General features: G+C 37.5%; 1 protein-coding gene across 2 annotated transcripts in view; it reads right to left on the minus strand.

Annotated features, from left to right (window-relative positions):
* slc6a6b (solute carrier family 6 member 6b) overlaps positions 1-6,932 on the minus strand; it is a 34,254-nt gene extending 27,322 nt beyond the window's left edge. The window contains exon 1 of one of the 2 annotated variants that reach the window (XM_088636706.1): positions 6,746-6,932. The gene's annotated coding sequence lies outside the window, so the exon portion shown is untranslated. Of the gene's footprint in view, positions 1-2,252; positions 2,277-6,745 lie in introns of those variants that run through there. The other variant, XM_088636707.1, reaches the window with a different exon arrangement.
* Positions 6,933-7,426: the final 494 nt, after the last annotated feature.

Genomic DNA, 7,426 nt, shown 5'->3' on the forward strand with positions numbered 1-7,426 from the left:
CAAGTCAAGTTTTCTTTTGTTTTTAATCACTGTTCTCACTCAGTGGCATTAGTGCAAGATCTTTTAATTAAAAAAAGCATTTTCCTATTAAGTCACATCTGAAATGTGAACAGTGCCTATAGGAAACCACTTCAGGAGCAGTTCACTTGTTAGTTAGATGTTCACTGGGTAGTTAAATAATGTAATATGTTTCAAGTGCACATATTTTACCTGAAGGCTCATACATTTAAGTGCTTCTACATATACCACTTCACACTGCCTGCTGTATTCTAACCTTCACTTATGTAACGCACAGCAGAGACAAAAGCTATAACATGGTTTTCATATTTTGAAAAAACATCCCCAGTTGTTAATTTTGTGATCATCAATAAAAAACCCAACATGTCTAAAAGAGCTTCAGCCACTCTTGAAACATTTGGTTTTCCGTTTCTTTTTTAATCTGAACCTGCGGCTTTCGAGTATGTTATTTAAAAAGTAAATTTCAATCATCCTTCCACCAGACTAATAATCAAAGTCTTCTAAAGCAAAAATATGACATTTGTGAACCTGCAGTGGAAAACGTTTCAAAACTCACCATTCAAAAATTAAGCTTGGAACTGTTCAAAACAGTCCTAGGATAATGAGTTACAGAATAAGTAAATTTACCTGCATATTTTTTACCATCATTAAATGCGCATGACAGCTCCAATAATAGAAATCTGAAAAAACAGGTTGCTTACTATGCATAGAAATGTTGAATTTAAAAGTAGAAGTCTTTCTAAAAACAGCTATAAGGAAATTCATTTTAGACAGTTGAGAATTACGAATTAACAGGAAAACAAGGAAAAAGAAGCAGGTCACCGTGTGATCGTTAATAATTGACTTCCTCAGGCAGTTCAGGACAAGCTATAAAGATGTGTCAAACATACTGCCTATGTGATTAAATTATAATGAAGTCATAGTGAACAAAGGTCAGTTACCATTCCCAATTACTTTTTTGTCATCTCTCTGTATCATCAGTCACACATCTACACTTTACACATGATGATTCTATCAGGAATTGGTCAGTATCAAGTCATGAAATTAGACTTTTCTTTATTCCTAAAGGTTGAACACCATAAACTGTAGAAGATTTAATAATCACTGGCTTATTCTTCACAGCATTTTCAGCTGAATCCAAAAAGGTGTCCCTGAATTAGCTTCTTCGGTAAGGTAATGAGATGCACAAAAAAAGTGTGAGTTTTTGAAACGACTCAGGTTGGTTTACTTAGACTTTGGAATCAACATGGAAATGCATTTTTTTTAGATTCCAGTAAACAACAGCTTCACAATTGCTTCAGTATTTACCCAAAGATTATATTAAGATCACATGTGAAGAACTCACTACCAAACCTGATCATTTTACACCTGACCATGTAGGTACTATTAATTCGCTAGTGCATGAATACTGGAAAACGACATCAGATTGCCTATAAAGTGCTGTCTACCATACTAGCGTAATGTGCAGAAAAAAATTTCCGGTTTAAAAAGGAGCATTTGGTTGATAATACTCTACTATGATCATATGAAAAAACAGATCATAATTGATCCATTTCAGGGTTTGTGAGCTCCAGGCTCTTCATAGATTCTACCAGTGAAGCACTGAAGATGGATGGGTTTTTACAAAGCAGTTTTATGAATTGGGTTTTTATTAATTTAAATTTGACAAAAACACAACTATATCAAAACAAACAGCAAAAGTGGACATTTCCCCAACTCTCACACCCCCCACCTTGCTACCCCTCACCTTCCAGATTCCACTCAAAGGGAAGCTACACAAGAAACAGTCAAGCTTTGAAAGAAACACCCTATAATAAAGATGTGTGAACGACAGCAGGACTGCAGTTGTAAGTTCAAGCATTTACCTTCACACATCAGACCATGCAAATTTATTCAAAATATGCCAGTTCCTCTTGCAACATACAGTGAGTCAAAATATTATGCAGTGGGAGACCTACTGGTTTCTATCCCACTTTCTCATGCAATGAAAAGCTGTTGTCTTCACAGTGACAATGAACTAGGCTTTCCATGTAAATCCATCCTTCTGCCCTGGTTATACAAATGGCAATTCTGATTTCCTGTGTTAAGAAAGGAAATTAAAAGTACTTACATGAACATAATCAAACAAAAAAAATGTACACCGCATACAGTATTATCCAAAAGTGAATCTCTAATCTGAAATGCATCTGTCCCCCATGTCTGAAAAAGTCTCTTCACTTTCACAATTACTGTACCTGTCACTTTCTGCTCCCCTCTCATGAGGAAGAGCAGAGCACAGAGCTGCTTTATGAGTCTGCTCCAGTGTTGCTTTTCTTCAGCCCTTCCAATGTCACTGTATAAGCAATGGGGGAGCAAGCTACCAATGTGACCAAAAACAGAACAAAAAAACAACCTCGCCAGGGTCCTAAAGTCATATTGACAATCCCTGTCCAGGCTGCAAACACTTAAAACCTCTTGTGGCAAGGGGTGAGAGGGGAGGGGGGCAGGGGGAGTGGGAATGTACTAAACACTGTCACTTTAATGAAACCACAACTCTTTGCAAAGAAAACTGGACACTTCCCAGACTTGGGGTGGGGGCCTGTCTATGTTCCAGCATCATAACTAAGGAGTCCAATGATCCTGCGACACTTCTCCAAGTCAAATTAATGGAAGAAAACTTGGAAATACTTCAACTGTCCCTACAGTCTCCCTGCACAACTCCCCCATGATAACCAGTCTGTCCCATTTTGAGCATTGCTCCATCCTGTCGAGACCAAACTTTGTAAAAAAAAGAAATTAAAATTGTGATATTTTTGCAACTCCGAAAATGTTGAGCCAAGCTTCTGGTATGTACAAGATAACTAGACAATGTACTGAAAATACATACAAACATGACTAAAGGAGAAAGCAGATGTCATTTTTAAAGCTGTACAGTAAAAAGAGGAAACTTGTCAATTCTGCTTATCATGCACAGTCACAGTTATGAGGAAGGAAAGCAACAGAATGGCTTCTGCCGCTCAAAAAAGGGAAGTGTAAAATACAATGGTTGAAAAATCAAATTCTAAGCTGATTTTTAGAAATACAGCTATCTGCATTTACTGGGTGTATAGAAAAAGTATGTGTAAACCAACTTAATTAAGCATTTGCACCTAGCTGGTTTGTAACGGTCCTGAAGTGCATCAGAGATAAATCTTACAAAAAGCCTCATTTAACTAAAAAAAAACAGAGCTTCTCAACCTCCATATGTCATGTCCCAGTACAAAATAAATCATAACTGGTAAGAGCTGGGGCTAGGATACTGTATATGCAAGAAGGACTTTAAGATAACAGCTTGCCATTGAGCATCAGACAAAAGCATTTCATACATCACCAAGTAGGACCTAAGAAGATATGAATCCTACATACTAGCCTGTGTGGTTAAAATACACATACAGTATTGCAAATTCCAGACCTGCTCAAGTGGTTCTGAACTACACTGCTGTTATCCCCATTAGCCCTAGCATTTCTCACTGGCGTCTTGAAAAGATTTAATTGAGATGTAATCAAAAAGGTGGAAACCCTGCCAAACACAGCAGTGTGCAGTCTCCCTCCACTGGGTACATGCAAACTCTATACATTATGTAAAAGATTTATGGATTTAGAACACTAGACTTAGAAATGTAAGCCTCTCAGATTCTCAGAAGCCAGATCAGATTGGCTAGCCTACAGTATGCGAGTTACTGTACACCACGACCCACAGTGTCATTGACTGGGTACTACAAGCGGTCCTCTTCTTTATTTTGAAAATAAAGTGTGGTTTATACATAGTTCTTTATACTTTTACACTTCTAAAATGTACCCCCGCCGGCAAAAATAAAGCGAATTTTAATATTCACTAAGCTATCTTTTAACTGAACCTTACATGGAAATCAAGAAAAACAAGCTAGAGTCCGAATAAGACTTTACTTGTTGTTTTGTCTGTTATCATGCCAAAAACTGGTAGTGGAAATTTACCACATTTAAAAAAATCTTCTTTTGGAAAGCCCAAGAAGTCACAACACTTTATCTAAGGAAAACAGAAACACTGCATGTCACAACCTGATGATAAACATGTGTGCCTTCTGCAGACTACTGTTAATCCACTGATACACACATATAAGACTTAATAAATATCCAATGACTTTTTTTGAAAAAATATTGAAGTATCATTCATAAATTTGGCTGTTAAATAACATTTGCAACTGAAACAGAGACAAAAGCCACAGCAGAACATTATTTGCAAGAAATCTCGAAATTTGAATATACATTTGTAATGTCAAAGCATTGACACCCTACACCCTCGTTACTTTCCCACAGTAACTTTTACCCACCTTCCAACATGTTTACAAGACGGTTCAATACTGGCATTAATTAAAGCTGTACAGGAAATGGTTAAAATACTGCAATCCATAGTAACCGGAGCATGTGTGGAAGTTTTAAAAAGATTCATATTGGCTTTTAGTAGTGCCACTTGTTACAATAAAAACGACTGCTAACGCTGACTTAGGGAGAAACTTCACTGGCTCTGATCACAGCTCTTAATAAAAACCGTCCTCTGGTCCTCATGAAGTCTTATTGGGTTTTCTGAGCAATTAGTAAGGGTTTACAGTAACTACTGCCATTTCTATCGTTACCATAGACGATAGGCAATACAGAATTCACATTAATGGTCTTATGTATTGGGTCTCTCAAATGCAATAGAGTAGTATGAGGTTAAGTGACCACCTGTCAAGGATGCGGACTATAGATTATTGGCAATTTGTTTTATAAAGGCAAACAATTAAGGCTTTCTAGTGTGCTGCAATGAAAGACCGTTCAGTTTACCAACCACCTAGTTTCCTGCCTCAGTACATTGCGACAACCATTTTGAGTCCACAAGAAATTCTACATTTCTAAAAACTAATGACCAGGCCTGTGGATTAATGACCTTGTCGTTTTTGTTATTCTTCCGTATTGTCGTAATATTAAATGTGTGCGTACATTCTAAACCGCTTTTATTTTCTCAAAAGAAACGTTAATGTAACGATATAACAAACCACTCATTTAAAGATCCAATTCTAGGCTACCGTAAACAACTTTTAAAGATCCAATAAAGAACTACCGTACATCTGGTAGCAGAAGCGAGTAGCAAATTGCAGACGCTGTTAGAAAAGACCGTTGATGACACAAAGCATTTTACTCCGCTGGCACCATGAGAGAAGACAACACGCCGGACAAATGCATCCTGTACTTCCATTTATTCAAACCCAAGACCGTATTCATTCATAAATCGTTGTTGTATTTTATGAGTTACTTCGCCGTATTCTTATCACCTATTTCGTTCCTCTCTCAGGGACGCTGTCACAGATCAGTTTAATCTGCAGGCACGTCAGTACAACTAATGAACTGCGTCCAGCAATAACCTCGGATAATCTCAACATTGTGAACAGAAAAGACTACAGATTCCCAAATACCCGTTGCGTTCAAGTGCGATAGCTAACGCAACTGCAAAATGAGACAAAATAAAGAAACCACAGTATCGCAAAATTCAGACTGTGACACTTTATTCATAAAGTCTTGTTTAGCACATCTAAACAAGAACAATTACCATTACCATTGGGTTAAAAAAGGATATCCAAACACGCTCATTCTTTTTTTTTAATCTACACTCAGAAGAACACAACGCGGGTTAATTACACGCTTGGAAACGACACGGCTTCGCCTAATACAGTATATTTCCTTGTAAAGGCAACGGGAGCCCAGCCCTAGCGAAGAGACACCATCGGCTGGAGTAATACAATGACACGGAAACACTGCATATTGTAACTGAAAGAGAGGATAGATACCGCCGACAAATGCGTTACGTTACGAATTGGCGATCGAGAAATGCATCATAAATCCAATTACCTCCGACATATACCTGAACAATAACGGGCGTTGTTACTGTACATTACAGTACGGTTACTCCCCACCTGCTACACCCCCCTTCCAAACAAATAAAGAAGGAGAACAACCTGAAACAACGGTTGTTGAAAACAATCCTTAAAGCTTCTTTTATTTATGTCTTGTCACCAAACATCACTTCGTCGTATCTTACTAGGTCCTTTATAAAGATGTTTCAAGACGGTATCCATTCCAGCGCAGAAAAAAACCCCAAAAGTCTCAATACCGGTGTACTGTACTACCTGCTTGCTAACACTGAAAAGACTGAATCTTTTGTTTCCTAAATCCAAAACTCCCCTTTTCTTAAAGATGAAACATCGTTTTAAGATTATTCGCGGTATAACAAAATCCCGCCTGATAAGTCACGTGGAAATGCAAAAGCATCCGTTTTAAATGGTAATAAAACAGCAATTCTCAAAAGCCTAACATCCATCATTAACAGTTTCATTTTAAAACAGAAAAATGTCTGAGTTCAGCACCCCCGATGCTACCGTCTGCGCTTCTCTATGTTGAAATACTATGCTGGAGCAAATAAAATGTTCAGTTAAGACCTAAAAAAGCCCAGCATCTTCTAAAAATGAACACACTTAGCAATAAAAGTAAATAGAAATAAGCATAAGGAAGAATACGATCAAAATGAGAACATTATAGAGAAAAAGAACAAGGGAACCATAAATCTATTATCTGTGATAAGAAAAAATAACCTTTTATAAAATTAATTTTCAGCAGAAAATCAATAGTCGTAGAAATAAAACGTTTCTCCATCTGTTCCCTTGACAGTTCGTAGACAAAGGCGATGTTCAGTTACCTGTAATATTACTTCCTTTTATTCCTTTTGAAGTGTGCTGTCCCTTGTCTATTGTGCGGTGTCTGAGTGTTGAATAAGAGAATTACAAGACTAGATTTAATTTATAAGCTTTTCTTTTTGACCTTTGTCTCTTAAAATGGGTGACCATCAGACAGCAGCATGAGTGGAAAAACACCGGCCAGCCTTCCTGTGCAACAGGAGAGCTTCTTCTTAAAGAGGCAGGTTCCTGAAAATTGTCGCTGCTGCGCACATTATTTCGCTTTCTGTGTGCGACTGCACAGCTACGCAGATTAAAAAAAAGGGGAAGTATTAAACAAAAAACACCAAGGGCAAACGTAGTCCCTACTTGCACACTAAATACACCGTTTCGTTTGCAAACAGATATTAGATAAGGTCATATTCAATGCTGGTGGCCGTTATCACGGCAGTTATCAAGTAACTCTCTTTCAAACAAAGTCGCTTACATACAATTAATTGCATCGCACCGTCAGGTCCCAGATCCCATACTATTTTGTTGATTTTTGTTTCAACAGTATGGATATAGTGTAAGGTGTGGCCTGCACAGTGTTAAGTTTAAGGTTTAAGTTTAGGTTTAATGTGATCGGAGTGCGAACTTAATACAATGAGAATGACGTAATATAGCAGAATTGAAGGATTATACTTGAGAGCAGAGCTTTGCTG

This window comes from Lepisosteus platostomus, chromosome 6 (assembly GCF_059453375.1).
Source record: "Lepisosteus platostomus isolate fLepPlt1 chromosome 6, fLepPlt1.hap1, whole genome shotgun sequence".
Taxonomy (NCBI): domain Eukaryota; kingdom Metazoa; phylum Chordata; class Actinopteri; order Semionotiformes; family Lepisosteidae; genus Lepisosteus; species Lepisosteus platostomus.